The sequence below is a fragment of the Pseudorca crassidens genome, chromosome 2 (genome assembly GCF_039906515.1).
Source record: "Pseudorca crassidens isolate mPseCra1 chromosome 2, mPseCra1.hap1, whole genome shotgun sequence".
Lineage (NCBI taxonomy): Eukaryota > Metazoa > Chordata > Mammalia > Artiodactyla > Delphinidae > Pseudorca > Pseudorca crassidens.
This window is the reverse complement of record NC_090297.1, coordinates 180,187,806-180,204,289: the sequence shown is the minus strand read 5'-3', so window position 1 is coordinate 180,204,289 and position 16,484 is coordinate 180,187,806. Positions and strand designations below refer to the sequence as shown.

Genomic DNA, 16,484 nt, shown 5'->3' with positions numbered 1-16,484 from the left:
CAAGATAAAAGACTTAAAAAAAAAAAAGCAAGTGATAAACATAAATAAAATAAATGCCTCCTGGGGGAGAACAGTTTTCATGTCTCCTCCATTAGCACTGAAAATTGTTAGAAATAAAATGACCAAATCTTATGAATATTTTAGCCAGTTTTCTATGTATTAGCACATTCAGACGCTCCTCCCTCCCTCTTCTTCTCCTCTCTGTGCCTCCCTCCCTTTTTTTCTTTTAGTCATCAGTTATTTAGTGCTCAAAACACCTTGAAGGATACTGCATAAACATGTAGAAGGAAATATGAATATCATGTATCAAATCTTCAGTCTGAGTTCTACAGAGTGACTCATCAACTTAAGATCATTTTCACCTGGTCTGATTAGAAAGCAAGACTGTCCCTGATCAGTAAAACTAAAAGCTGATTCTATGAGAAGATAAACAAAATTGATAAACCATTAGCCGGACTCATCAAGAAAAAAAAGGAGAATACTCAAATCAATAGAATTAGAAATGAAAAAGGAGAAATAACAACTGACACTGGAGAAATACAAAAGATCATGAGAGATTACTACAAGCAACTCTATGCGAATAAAATGGACAACCTGGAAGAAATGGACAAATTCTTAGAAATGCACAACCTGCCAAGACTGAATCAGGAAGAAATAGAAAATAAGAACAGACCAATCACAAGCACTGAAATTGAAACTGTGATGAAAAATCTTCCAACAAACAAAAACCCAGGACCAGATGGCTTCACAGGCGAATTCTGTAAAACATTTAGGGAACAGCTAACACCTATCCTTCTCAAACTCTTCCAAAATATAGCAGAGGGAAGAAGACTCCCAAACTCATTCTACGAGGCCACCATCACCCTGATACCAAAACCAGACAAGGATGTCACAAAGAAAGAAAACTACAGGCCAATATCACTGATGAACATAGATGCAAAAATCCTCAACAAAATACTAGCAAACAGAATCCAACAGCACATTAAAAGGATCATACACCATGATCAAGTGGGATTTACCCCAGGGATGCAAGGATTCTTCAATATACACAAATCAATCAATGTGATACACCATATTAACAAATTGAAAGAGAAAAACCGTATGGTCATCTCAATAGATGCAGAGAAAGCTTTCGACAAAATTCAACACCCATTTATGACAAAAACCCTGCAGAAAGTAGGCATAGAGGGAACTTTCCTCAACATAATAAAGGCCATATATGACAAACCCACAGCCAACATCGTCCTCAATGGTGAAAAACTGAAAGCATTTCCACTAAGATCAGGAAGAAGAAAAGGTTGCCCATTCTCACCACTCTTACTCAACATAGTTTTGGAAGTTTTAGCCACAGCAATCAGAGAAGAAAAGGAAATAAAAGGAATCCAAATCGGAAAAGAAGAAGTAAAGCTGTCACTGTTTGCAGATGACATGATACTATACATAGAGAATCCTAAAGGTGCTACCAGAAAACTACTAGAGCTAAGCAATGAATTTGGTAAAGTAGCAGGATACAAAATTAATGCACAGAAATCTCTGGCATTCCTATACACTAATGATGAAAAATCTGAAAGTGACATCAAGAAAACACTCCCATTTACCATTGCAACAAAAAGAATAAAATATCTAGGAATAAACCTACCTAAGGAGACAAAAGACCTGTATGCAGAAAATTATAAGACACTGATGAAAGAAATTAAAGATGATACAAATAGATGGAGAGATATACCATGTTCTTGGATTGGAAGAATCAACATTGTGAAAATGACTCTACTACCCAAAGCAATCTACAGATTCAATGCAATCCCTATCAAACTACCACTGGCATATTTCACAGAATTAGAACAAAAAATTTCACAATTTGTATGGAAATACCAAAGACCCCGAATAGCCAAAGCAATCTTGAGAATGAAAAATGGATCTGGAGGAATCAGGCTCCCTGACTTCAGACTATACTACAAAGCTACAGTAATTAAGACAGTATGGTACTGGCACAAAAACAGAAAGGTAGATCAATGGAACAGGATAGAAAGCCCAGAGATAAACCCATGCACATATGGTCACCTTATCTTTGATAAAGGAGGCAGGACTGTACAGTGGAGAAAGGACAGCCTCTTCAATAAGTGGTGCTGGGAAAACTGGACAGGTACATGTAAAAGTATGAGATTAGATCACTCCCTAACACCATACACAAAAATAAGCTCAAAATGGATTAAAGACCTAAATGTAAGGCCAGAAACTATCAAACTCTTAGAGGAAAACATAGGCAGAACACTCTATGACATAAATCACAGCAAGATCCTTTTTGACCCAACTCCTAGAGAAATGGAAATAAAAACAAAAATAAACAAATGGGACCTAATGAAACTGCAAAGCTTTTGCACAGCAAAGGAAACCATAAACAAGACCAAAAGACAACCCTCAGAATGGGAGAAAATATTTGCAAATGAAGCAACTGACGAAGGATTAATCTACAAAATTTACATGTAGCTCATGCAGCTCAATAACAAAAAAAACAAACAACCCAATCCAAAAATGGGCAGAAGACCTAAATAGACATTTCTCCAAAGAAGATATACAGAATGACAACAAAAACATGAAAGAATGCTCAACATCATTAATCATTAGGGAAATGCAAATCAAAACTACAATGAGATATCATCTCACACCAGTCAGAATGGCCATTATCAAAAAATCTAGAACAGTAAATGCTGGAGAGAGTGTGGAGAAAAGGGAACCCTCTTGCACTGCTTGTGGGAATGTGAATTGGTACAGCCACTATGGAGAACAGTATGGAGGTTCCTTAAAAAACTACAAATGGAGCTACCATATGACCCAGCAATCCCACTGCTGGGCATATACCCTGAGAAAACCATAATTCAAAGAGAGTCATGTACCAAAATGTCCATTGCAGCTCTATTTACGATAGCCAGGAGATGGAAACAACCTAATTGTCCATGATTTGATGAATAGATAAAGAAGATGTGGCACATATATACAATGGAATATTACTCAGCCATAAAAAGAAACGAAATTGAGCTATTTGTAATGAAGCGGATGGACCTAGAGTCTGTCATACAGAGTGAAGTAAGTCAGAAGGAGAAAGACAAATACCGTATGCTAACACATATATATGGAATTTAAGAAAAAAAATGTCATGAAGAATCTAAGGTAAGACAGGAATAAAGAGACAGACCTACTAAGAGAATGGGCTTGAGGATATATGGAGGGGGAAGGGTAAGCTGTGACAAAGCGAGAGAGTGGCATGGACATATATACACTACCAAACGTAAAATAGATAGCTAACAGGAAGTAGCCACGTAGCACAGGGAGATCAGCTCGGTGGTTTGTGACCACCTAGCGCTGTGGGATAGGGAGGGTGCGAGGAGGGAGACGCAAGAGGGAGGGGATATGGGAACATATGTATATATATAACTGATTCACTTTGTTATAAAGCAGAAAGCTAACACACCATTGTAAAGCAATTATACTCCAATAAAGATGTTAAAAAAAAAAGACTGTCCCTGAGTAACTTTTTAAAAAAGATAATTAAGCGATGAAATGTAATGCTGTATGTATAACCGAATCCAAAGCACTGTGTCTACTCATTCCAACCACAAAAAGTGCAATTGATTTTGGATCTGAGTAAGCCATGAAGTGATTAAACACACACATGTATGTTCAGGAATTATATTCTCTACGTTCATAGAATTTTAAATGTACCTCTCAGAATTCTCTCTCTCTTGCTCTCTCTCTCTCTCTCTGTCAGCTTTATTTTATTCTTAAAACTTTACATTAGTCATAACTCTCACATTTTCCATGAAGACAGTTAAGGTAATTCTTTGAAGTTAAATGCAGTGGACGAAGTCTTTGTGACAGTTGTTTCCTAATCTTCGAATTAGAAGATTTGGTCAAATATCCACTGTGTGCCTTGCGGAAGTTAAAAACCTACACTCAACTTTTTCAAAATTCTGAAAAGACAAGGCCTGCTGTGGTTAAAAAATCCTGGAGATTCTTTCCTTTCTGATGTACATGGGTTCTTTTATTTCATCCTAGCATCCATCTAAACGTGAGGCACTAGAGCCCCTTTCCATTTATAGCCCCATTTATATGGAGTAGAACTTATGCCTAACGTTTTCTGAGAAGCACTAAAGGGTCAGCATGCATCCAGAAACAACTGAAAATCATATGCCAGACCTTCTTACTCCTAAAGCCTTTGCAGCAACTCTTTTGTTGGTGGTTCCCACGTGTTACTTCATTTTACAAGGTGTCTGGCCTTCCAGCATCTCAGGAAATTTCTCTTTTCCTTTGTCATCAGCTTTTCTTGAAAGCCTACGTTCACCTATCCAAATGCATCATGGTGCTCAATAAAATAAAACAGCTTTTTAATGATAATAGCTACACTCATTAGAAAGCATCTGGATGTCGTAACGATGGTGCCTTACTGATGATCCCACCAAACGCGGTGATGGTGGCTCTGATTTGCTAACAAGGTGACGAAGCATATTTATTTTTGTCAGTTGGATACTTCTTCCTCAGCCTTCTCTAATTCACTTCATGGCACTCTCTCACTCTCTTTACTTCTAGAAGGCCAAGATTAATCCCCCTAAGATCCCTTTTGTTTGTTGATATCTAGATCTGCCTTCCTTTTTAGATGCTGGGAGACACCCTCATTCACTTGCCCAGTCACTAGGTCATCATACCAACTTCTACCACCCAAGCTTAGGCTTCTCTGGATCTGGAGGATCCTGTGTCAGGCAGAGTTTTCCCTGCATTGGGAGAAATCCCAAGCCCCTAGTGGATCTTTGTATCAGATCTAAAACTTCAATTTGCAGGGTTTAATTTTTGCAAGAGGGTGAGTAAACTCTCAAAATATGTCACTACCATATTCTCTTCTTTTACAGTCAAGATTTGTTGTCATTTGCTAGTCCACCAGAGAAAGAGATTAAAAGGTGAGCACTTTTTAAAGCTCATTAGCCCCTTTCTACAGGATCTGAGCCTTATGGAGTCAGTTGGATTGTTTCATTCATGGTGTTGGAATACATTACCTCTCAGGTCCTGCTTCTCAGTTTTAAAATCTCCTTTAGGCAAGTTTTAGCATCTGCATAATCACACAATCAGCGTCAGACTTTTAGCATGGATATACATTCCCCCAAATACACATTATATCCATTACTAAAACAAAAGAATTGATATCTCTGCTTTGTGACATCCCCAAAACACACTTCAGCCCTCATTCCAAGCTATTCCGGACCCTTTCCATGGAAAGAGATTTCTGCATCTCTGGGGCAATAATGAAATTTACTGCATGTCTGGAAATACGTGTCTCTGCCATCCTATGCCTTCTGGATTTGTACCCCTGGGACTCTTATTTGCTAGGTATCAGGGCCTGATTGACCTATTGATCATAAGTATCTTGTTTATAGACAAGAATTCTACGGTGGAGGCAAACTCATCAGCATGGTTAATAACGAGGAACTGGGATCTCTTTTGAGGACACTTTTGTCTTGTGTTGAAAAACTACCTTAACTCCAGTCCCTCGAGTACCAAAAATTCTACGTCAAGGGGCTTATTTTATTCATTTCTACATTTCTTTCAGCTCTCTGTCTGAACTGAGTCCCAGTGCTACTGTATTCTGGGATGTTCCTCCAAAATAGCCGTGTCATCTCTTGTTCTTTCTCCTCCAAAATCAATAGCTTGAGCAGGGGCGAGTCGGGGGAGTTTTTCGTGTCTTTTCCCATGTTGCCCAGGTTCTTCCAACAGATACTGTAAATGGATCTATATTGAACTTATTTGTACCTTTTCTGTTTAATAGCAACATCCTGTCCATCTCTGCAAAAATATCTAATCTTAAAGCATTTATTATTTCAACCAATATGTGTTGAGCATCTCCTAGGTAACAGTCATTATTCAAAGTATTGAGGTTGTGCAGGTGAATAAAATAGGCAAACATTTCTGCCCTCATGGGACAATGAAAGGGGAGGGGAAGACAAATTAATATAGGAGGTTGGTTGTATGGGACCAGATCAGAGCAGTGTGGCAGGAGTAGGCTAGGGGAGTGAGCTGTCTGCTCCTGTAACTGACTTTTGCCTTCCAGGCACTTCCTTTAGAGGAAAGGATGAATGCTTGATTTTTTGGCCGAATGGATGGGATGCAACCAGTTATTTATGGGGCACCTTCAAGATGAATTCTCTGATGTTTAATGGTTAGACATTTTGTCCTCACCAAGATCTAGAAGCAAGCCAGAATCTTGCTGTTTCTGAAAAAAGGACGGTAGTTACTCATTCAAGGAAGATTTATTTTTGCTTCAGAATCCTAGGCATCCCTGTTTGGTTCTTCCTGTGAGAGCTTGACACACATTCTTTATAGCACCCTAATCTGCCGCAGACAACTTGTGTACCATTGCATCTGCCGGCTTATAAGATGTGTAAAGTATGTTCTTGCCTTGAGAACACTACTGCAAGTGGTATTCTCTACTCAAAACTCAAAACTTTTCAGTTGGCTTGGTATTGAGGAAGAGTGTGACACCAGCATGGTATATGAAAGTGTTGAGAGGAGGTGCCCACAAATAGGAACTCTCCAAGTCAGCAAAGCTTCAGATTCCTTTCTTTATAGTGCAGAAAAGTTTATCTGATTGTTTTAAAGTCAGGTTTATTTAGGCCCCATCAAAATTATATAATACAAACACCTTGTAAAAATCTGCCAACACAAACACTTAATAGGCTTTTATCAATAAGAATTATCATATTCCAGCAGTTCCTCAAAATGAGACTCTTCCTTTCACAGTCACTAAATTTTACCCTAAGAACAGGTTCTCTCTCTCTTTTCTCTTTTTAGCAGAATGAGGTGTTGTTTTGTACTTCATAGCCTACCATTACACGAAATCCTTTTACTAAAAGGGCTTTTTCTATTCTGGCTCAGACTTCTTGGACCCTGGAGACTTGTTGGTCAGAACTTCTCCTGCATGAGCAGAAGACCCTGTAATCCTTGAGTGACTTTGGAGATGACCAAGTTGGCTATAGATTTCGTTCTACCTCTGCCCATCACCCCTCCCCCCAGATTGTCCATTGGCCCTGTAATCAAAACAAAAGCATGACTTTATTTTTAATAGAAATTTCTCACGGTGTAGTGAATAGCAGTCTTTTACTTTTCTCCCCAGTCTGGCCAATTTGGATGAACATGAACCTCAGTTGCTCAGATCTGAATAGGGATCTGTAGCCCCATGTCTGCTATTCTTTTCCTTCCCTGTGGGCAGCCAGTATTACTTCCCTGTTGTTATCCTTTTGAATTAAGAATTCAGGGGCTCTTTGGGTCTCTCCAGAAGTCTGAACTCCTTCATTCATGTTTCTCCATAAATAGCAGAGCAGTAAATTCTTCCAAACGATCCTGAAGAAAACTATAAAATTTAATTGGGATATATAAATAGAGACTTACAAATGTAAGGCTGTAGCTTTATCCTAAGGAGGTCACCAAATATCAGATACATTTATAGCTTTATTACAATTCCAATAAAAGTTTTAAAATATATCCTTTATTGAAAAATCAACATATCACCATCAAAATAATCTGAAAAATAAATGTTGAGAATACAAGAGGTCATTTTGAAAAAATAGAGACAGATACTACCGAATATTCATTCACAATAGTTGTAGAGATCAATGAAACAGTTTTGATAGTCCTGACATGATAGAAAGTCATCAATTAACTTTTAAAGAAAAAATTTGGGACTTCCCTGGTGGTGCAGTGGTTAAGAATCCACCTGCCAGTGCAGGGGACTCGGGTTCAATCCCTGGTCCGGGAGGATCCCACATACTGTGGAGCAATTAAGCCTGTGCGCTACAACTAGTGAGCCTGCGCTCTAGAGCCCGCGAGCCACAAATACTGAGCCCATGTGCCACAAATACTGAAGCCCGCGTGCCTAGAGCCCATGCTCCCCAACAAAAGAAGCCACCACAATGAGAAGCCCATGCACTGCAATGAGAAGCCCGCGCACCGCAACGAAGAGTAGCTCCCCACTCGCTGCACCTAGAGAAAAGCCCACGCGCAGCGCCCACGCGCAGCAACAAAGACCCAACGCAGCCAAAAATGGATTTAAAAAAATAAAAAAATTAAAGAAATTTAAAGATGTAGTTGCCTATAAAAATCAAACCAGTTTACAGATATTTCAGTAGATTAAGAAGCTAAGCATAAAACAAAAGTGCTAGACAAACTAAGAGAAAGTAGAAATTAATTTGAGGATTTAAATGAAGGCATGGAAACTTATTAGGAATAAAATTATAATAACACTGACTTACTCCTAATAAGTTTCCATCCTTTCATTGATATCCTCAAATTAATTTCTACATTAATGAAAGGACTTTTTTTTTTTTTTTTTTTTTGTGGTACGCGGGCCTCTCACCGCTGTGGCCTCTCCCGTTGCGGAGCACAGGCTCCGGACGCGCAGGCTCAGCGGCCATGGCTCACGGACCCAGCCGCTCCGCAGCCTGTGGGATCCTTCCGGACCGGGGCACGAACCCGCGTCCCCTGCATCAGCAGGCGGACCCTCAACCACTGCGGCACCAGGGAAGCTGGACTTTTGTTTTATACTTAGCTTCTTAATCTACTCAGTGAGTTCTGCCCCATCCTTGCCCTGGATTATCATTTCTTTAAATGGATAGAAAATTATCACAAGGGAACACATCCATAGATTTGACTCTACATGCTATGAGCTCTTTGAGCCCAGAACTCTGTCTTTACATTCCTAGCATAGGGTCTTTCTGGCCTGCATTCAACCAACATTTACTACTTGCTTCAGTTGTGTCAGACTCTGGAGAGGAAAGAAAAGAAGCCCGTCATGCTACAACATAAAGCAGGCATTTTAATTTGTGGTAAATGCAGATCGAAATTAGTCCTGGGTATTAAGAGAGAACAGAGAAGGACTTCTTAACCTAGTCTAAGGAGGGAGCAAGTTTCAAGGTGGTTGTTTTTGTTTTGAGAGGCGATGCCTTCAATGCTCGAATATCAGAACTGCTGAGGATTGTGAAGAAAACCATGATCCGATCAACTGGAACCCAAGGCTCAAGGCATCGAGTTTTCCTAAATGAGATCGAAGTTCTGGGGGGAGGAAGGCTCAAGTACTGGGGGAGAGTCGGAGATTTGTGCTGCCCTGCGGTTCCTGTGCTGTTCCCTGACGTCCCGTTCCCATGCAGGCTCAGTGAGATGCTCTCCACTCTGCTCAGGAGTGCTTCTTCACTACATTCCTCTTTTTCTTAAAGAGGGATAAGGTAGAAGCCATCACACAAGAGAGTTCCTCAGGTTCTTAGACCTGGCCCTGGTGAGTACACCTCATGACACAAGAAGACATATCTTTCCAGGGGTGTGCAGTCTACCTTCCCTGGACCCGTCTGCTCTCCCTTCCCGGTGAATCTCAAGCATCATCAATCCTCTTTGTAAAGATTGTAGAAAAACGTGGAAAGTCCTAGGTTTATGCCAGTAGCATTAAAGATTCGATCTCATCACGCAGAGACTTACAAACTATGTCATCACAAGATAAGATGTCGGGGGAGAGGGGACATTTGAGTTTTGCTTTTGACAGATAAGGGGATTTCCAGGAGGTTACACTGTCAAGAAGGCACAGGGAACTCTACTCAGTATTCTGTAATAACCTATATGGGAAAAGAACCTGAAAAAGTGTGGATATATGTATACGTATAACTAAATCACTTTGCTGTACACCTGAAACTGACACAGCGTTGTAAATCAACTATACTGCAGTATAAAATAAAAATTTAAAAAAGAAAATTAAAGAAAAGAAGGCATTCCAGGTGGATGGAAGAGGGCATGCAAAAGTGAGTTATGTTCCAGAAATGGTGCTTAGTCTAGAGTAGCTTAATTAAAACACTGATGTTCATGGAGAGGAGGAGTGAGAGATATGAATGAGTAGACTGAACTGTTTTATGATTGATTTACTCTAAATTGAGGAATTCATATTTAATTTTGCAGTTAATATTCAGCCAGTAAGTTTTTGCTTAAGTGTATTGATTAATCACTACCTTTCTTAATTAGATGTTATATGAACCCCAAGGCTATTTTTATGTACTACTTATTTATGTGTTTATTTATACATTTTAGTATGTATTTTTGCCTGTAGACCTTACGTATATTTATTCATGTTGCAAAGTATTGTCTCATACATTTTAAATATATATTCAAAACCTATAAAATTTTTCTCACTTTAAAATATATCTTTTAATAGAACAAAGTGCTAAATCTGATTATTTACGTACATCTTCTACTTTTCCTGTAAGAGGTACCCTACTAAGTTGACTTCTCTGTGTGGCATTCACCGACCACATTTAGCTATGGTAACGGTATAAGATTTACTGCTTATCTTTAAGGAAATGTCCTGTAGATAGCTATTTGTCCTTTGGGACTAGAAGAGGATGAAACCATAAAAATAGCTTATTCACTGTGAAACTGTAGGTGAGTTTCCATGTAGATTTTGTACAATTTTTCTTTTTTCCATTCCTACTTTCACCATGTTAACCTGCCTCTTTACGACTTCATATCTGGTCTTGAAATAAGCCTCTTAAGACATTGGTTTCCTGCTCCATCCCATTTGATTAATCTTGCACACTGTTGCCATACTCCTGTTCATAAAAATTTCTTGGATCGTGTCATGTCTCATCGAGACAACTTTTATTGTTCACCCCCATGACTTTTTTATAGTCCAAAGGACACAGTCTAAACTCTGCAATTTAACATTTAAAGGCCACCAATTTTGATACCAGATTACCTATGAAATCATTCAAGCTGCTCTATTCAGGTAAATGTGTCCTTTGCTATTTGATTAATTTTTTCTTTCTGGAAGGTCATTTCTTCCTTTGTTTGAACCCAATGAAATTGGACCCACAGGCAGCCGTCCCACTCCCCTTGGCGGTAAGGGTCTTTAGTGATCTCTTGACCCAAATTATCTTTTCCTTCACTGGCTGTGATTAGAAAAGGAATGGTGGGGGCCAGGTTGGGGGGCACTGGGAGGAAAATTATTCCCTCAGAAAGAATAATGCTAACAAAAAATGCTTTCTCTTTTCCTCATATTCCTAACGCCGCCTTAATTTCCTGGGCAATTGGGAGGCTGATGAATAGGATATAGGTTAAAGTCCTTAGATTCTTGGCAACTGTTGGGAAGGGCCCAACGCTTAAGGCAAAGAATAATCATGGTTTGAAGCCTAAGTCCTAGAGGTTGGAAAGCTCAAATACTGGGACGGTGTCTTAAAGAATCAAATGCCTACCCTTTTATATTAATTCTCTACACTGATGGTAGGTGGAGAGCATGAATGAGTTTGAAGCAAAGATTCTGCATTAGATTTGGGTGGTGGAGTCTAGTTAAATTGAAAGGAAGAATACCTGGTGTGAAGGAAATAATATTCTTCTTGGGTTCTCAGGTTCTTGGTTTTGTTTTATTTGTTTGCATTTGGCAAGAGAGGACTTTGTGCATGGGACCAAGCTAAAATAGAACTTGCCCTGGAGGTAATTAGCTATTCAGAAAAAAAGAAAAAAGGAATAAAAAGTAATTAGGACCTTACTTCACTCACTAAAATATAATTCAAAATAAATTATGCAATGGTTAACTTTCTATTTTCATTTGACATTTTTTTAGTCACCTCAAATTCAGTATTTCCCCAACCAAGGGAAATGGCCATGTATCTGTGGCCATATTTCTTGCACTATCTATATTGTTATAAAATAATTTCGGAGTTATCTTTACACCTCTAACCATTATATCATATTCATTATCAGATCCTATTGCTCTTGTATGTGAGATATCTGTGAATACATCCACTTCTCTCCTTTACCATCCCCATCTTATTCCTAGCTTCTCCCATTTCTCCTCCACAATGTTTATTATTTGGGTGAGACTTCCTTTCCTCTATCCCATTTTCTTCTTTACAGCCAAAGAGATCATTCTGAAATATAAAAACTAAGTGTATTTTCCCTCCCTTCATACTGTTGGGGGAAAATGATTAAAAACACAGTCTTCTTCCAGTCCAGAAAATTTCTCCATGAAGGGAGGACAGAAAGAAAACACTTTTATCATTGAGTAAGCCTGAGACTGGAACTTGAGACACATCACAGGCACCCCACTAGGTGACAGAAAAAAGAGAAACCTCATCCTCTGATATAGCCAAGCAGATACAACCCATCACTTACATGTTCTCAAGATAAACAATAACTCATCCTCAAGTAATAGGACTTGACAGCACCATTTGTCACACACAGTTCATCTTAACTTTACTTGGTAATTGGAGTGACCATCTGTGTTAACTAAATGGCTTTACCCAGAGGACAGCCAAACTAACTTCCCAGGTCTTTATTACAGGAAGTTGTTTTGCAACTTGAAGTCCTGAAGATAGACTGCTGTCCTACTACAGAAACTGAGAGACAGGGGCTATCTCCCTTGATGTTCACATCTCAGAGAGATTGCTCCCAGGTCCTTGAGAAAGAATGACAGTCCGAGGTCTGTAAAGCCCACAAGAGGCTGACCTAGTTTTCAAAAGGATTTCTATCACTTCAGAAGAGCAAAGTATTTACAAGTACAGATTTTTTTAAGGAAATGCTCAAAGGAAAAGGAGGTTGGGGAAATCTCTTTATTTTCAACAGGGAGAATTAAACCTCTTATTTTTAATTTGTATTTGTCTTTACAACACCAAAAATGTTTCCATTCTTTCCATTCTTCTTAGGATAAAGACCAGAAATCTTAACAGGCTTGTAATGCTGCCTTACCTCGCTCTCCAGCTTTATCTCTGACTCCATTCTCTCCTCACACGCATGTTCAGCTACATTGTTCTTATTTTATTGTATCAGAATTCACACCACATTGCTTTAGCATAAGATAATTTTTCTGCTTCACCATCCCCTCAACAAATTTAGCCATGGTCAGATCTTTTACATCTTCCTTCCTTTCAGTAATAGCTGCCTCTTGCGTGAGATTTTAAGCTGCATGAGCCCAGGGGCTGTATCAGATTTTGTTCAGTATTGCTTTATGCCAAGTTTAAACTGTGTTTTCTTTATGCATAGTAAGCACCTATTTTTATATATATATATATATTTTTTTATTTTTTATTTATTTATTTATTTATTTTTGTGGTATGCGGGCCTCTCACTGTCGTGGCCTCTCCCGTTGCACAGCACAGGCTCCAGACGCACAGGCCCAGCGGCCATGGTTCACGGGCCTAGCCGCTCCGCGGCATGTGGGATTTTCCCGGACCGGGGCACGAACCTGTGTCCCCTGAATCGGCAGGCGGACTCTCAACCACTGAGCCATCAGGGAAGTCCAGCACCTAATATTTTTAAAGGAATTAATAAAAAAGAGTAACATTAAAAAGTTAGTAAAAAAAGTAAAAGAGAAATTGATTAAATACTTAGCAAATATTTGAATGGAGGAAAGCTTCTTAATGGTTAAAAAAAGACGGTAGAACCGGTTTCTTTAAGAAAAAAAATGATAAATTTGATTTAAAGTGTCCCATGTGTAAACACACACACACACACACACACACACAAATCAAAAGGCAAATAATACACTGGAAAAATACAGCAATGAATTAAGTACTGTATTATAATTTTGGGGGGAGGATATTTTACAAAGAATTAGGTAATAAAATCCAGAAAAGATGATATCTAAATAAATACCAACCACAGAAAAAGATACATCACCAGTAAGCTGAGAAATGCACATTAACGTTAGATGTCATGTTTAGCAGTGCTTTTTACAATTATACTATTTAATATGGAAGAGGATATAGTAAAACTTTCTTACATTCCTAGTGGGAATGTAGATTTGTACAACTCTTTGCAAAATGACTTGGTAATATTTATGAAGAGCCTTGAAATGTTGATACTTTTTGAACAAGTAAATCCACTTCTGGGAATGTCCTCTGGAATGCAGCAAGAACCTAGCACATAAAGATGCTTATTATTCACAGTTTGTTTTAATAGTGTGATACTGGAAACAAGCTAACTATTCAAAATTGGAGGAATGGTTTACTAATTTATAGAATATGTATATTTATGGGATGAATTTCTGTGCAGGCACAAAATATGATGTTTTCAGGTAGTTTTTAACAGCATGGAAATATGTCCTTTTGTATTTATTGCCAAGTTTAACAAATATATATACACACACGCACACACATATATAATAATATTAAATAACAAAAACATTCCACTTATTTACTATGACCTATATTAAAATTAGATTTTATATGTAAATAAGAATTGTTGAAAAGACACTTCACCTTCAGGTGATCTTAAAAAGCTCTTCTTTAGGTGTGATCAATTTAAGGAGAATATTCAGTGAATTTTTTTCCCCAAGTAAAACAACTATTGTTTACATCTTTAGTTTTTATTTAGGCATGGCTTTTCTTTATGTGTATTTCAAATAAATGTCCCTCTGAAGATATTATTTGCATTAAGAAGAATAACCATGTATTATCACCTTTTCATAAAACTGTATATAAACCTGTGTGTTAGAATTAGAGATTTATAACTAAATTTTCTATGCATACTAAAAAGAAATTCAGAAGCTGGTACATTTGATTCAGTGAATATATTTCAGTTTTACTGTATTTTCACAAAATAATTAAAAATAAATTTCGACTCTGAAAGAAAACACATTTTGACTGTGTAAAAAGAGAAGCAAATAGAAAACCATGAGAAAAATACTTGAACAAAAGGCAAGGATAAGAGATTGGTTGTGAGCTTATTTAATTCAGCATTTTGTCTTCTTCCTCTTAGTTCATAGCCTATTTGTTTTCGTTCTATTTCCTGGAAAATCATTGACCAGGTCCCCAAAGACATTAGAGATTCTGGTAAGTACATATTACTTGGCTTGTTGCACTGGTTGTGGGAATAGAATTGCTCCCATTTTCCTGCAACAGCTGCAGGGCAAAACAAAAACCAAAAAAAAAAAAAAAAAAGGAAGGGAGAAGAAGGAGAAAAAAAGAAAGAAAAAAACCCCACACAAGTTAAGGCAAATTTAAAAATTATAAAATAATAATACAGATATAATATCCTTACTTTATGATCTTCCTTGTTAAATTGGAGGTCGATTTTTAATAGATTTCACCATTTGATTCAATTTGACCTTTATGCACATTTTCCTATGGTATATGAGAGTTGCATATATAATTTCTTTGGCAATGCATAGGAGACTACAGTTACTGAAGAAATGTCTTCGGTTTCATTGTATCATGTTATTTTCTAATTAGAAATAAAAGTTAATCACTCACTCTATTACAATATCAGCTTGCGGTTAAAGAGTGCTTTGTGGAAAGTATTAGACATCCCCCACTTTACCAGGATGCTAATTTGTAACATTTTGGTGAAAACAGTGAGGTAACATATTATAGAGCATTCCCTGTCAGAGTGTGCAATCTCTCACATCTCTCCAGGTAAGAATAATTAGATCTCATTGCTTTTTCTTAATAATTCTGAAAGGTATTCTTTTTTTTTTCATTTAATTTTATTTATTTTTTTATACAGCAGGTTCTTATTAGTCATCCATTTTATACACATCAATGTATACATGTCAATCACAATCTCCCAATTAATCACACCACCACTTCCCCCGACGATTTCCCCCCTTGGTGTCCATAGGTTTTTTCTCTACTTCAGTGTCTCAATTTCTACTCTGCAAACTGGTTCATCTGTACCATTTTCTAGGTTCCACATATATGCGTTAATATGCGATATTTGTTTTTCTCTTTCTGACTTACTTCACTCTGTATGACAGTCTCTAGATGCATCCACATCTCTACAAATGACCCAATTTTGTTCCTTTTTATGGCTGAGTAATAGTCCATTGTATATATGTACCATATCTTCTTTATCCATTCATCTGTTGATGGGCATTTAAGTTGCTTCCATGACCTGGCTATTGTAAATAGTGCTGCAGTGAACATTGGGGTGCATGTGTCTTTTTGAATTATGGTTTTCTCTGGCTATATGCCCAGCAGTGGGATTGCTGGGTCATATGGTAATTCTGTTTTTAGTTTTTTAAGGAACCTCCATACTGTTCTCCATAGTGGCTGTATCAATTTACATTCCTACCAACAGTGCAAGAGGGTTCCCTTTTTTACACTGGCCTCTTGCTGTTGTGGCCTCTCCTGTTGTGGAGCACAGGCTCCGGACGCACAGGCTCAGCGTCCATGGCTCACGGGCCTAGCCGCTCCATGGTATGTGGGATGCTCCTGGACCGGGGCACAAACCCATGTCCTCTGCATCGGCAGGCGGACTCTCAACCACTGTGCCACCAGGGAAGCCCTGTAGATTTCTTAATGATGCCCATTCTAACTGGTGTGAGGTGATACCTCATTGTAGTTTTGATTTGCATTTCTTTAGTAATCGTGATGTTGAGCAGCTTTTCATGTGCTTCTTGGCCATCTGTATGTCTTCTTTGGAGAATTGTCTATTTATGTCTTCTGCCCATTTTTGATTGGATTGTTTGTTTC

General features: G+C 38.2%; 1 protein-coding gene across 18 annotated transcripts in view; it reads left to right on the top strand.

Annotated features, from left to right (window-relative positions):
• The window catches only part of KCNT2 (potassium sodium-activated channel subfamily T member 2), a 372,254-nt gene that overhangs the window by 38,499 nt on the left and 317,271 nt on the right, over nt 1–16,484 (top strand). Inside the window, exon 1 of one of the 18 annotated variants that reach the window (XM_067729795.1) lies at nt 9,252–9,310. The exons of the other annotated variants lie outside the window; for them this stretch is intronic. The gene's annotated coding sequence lies outside the window, so the exon portion shown is untranslated. Of the gene's footprint in view, nt 1–9,251; nt 9,311–16,484 lie in introns of those variants that run through there. 18 annotated transcript variants of the gene reach the window in all.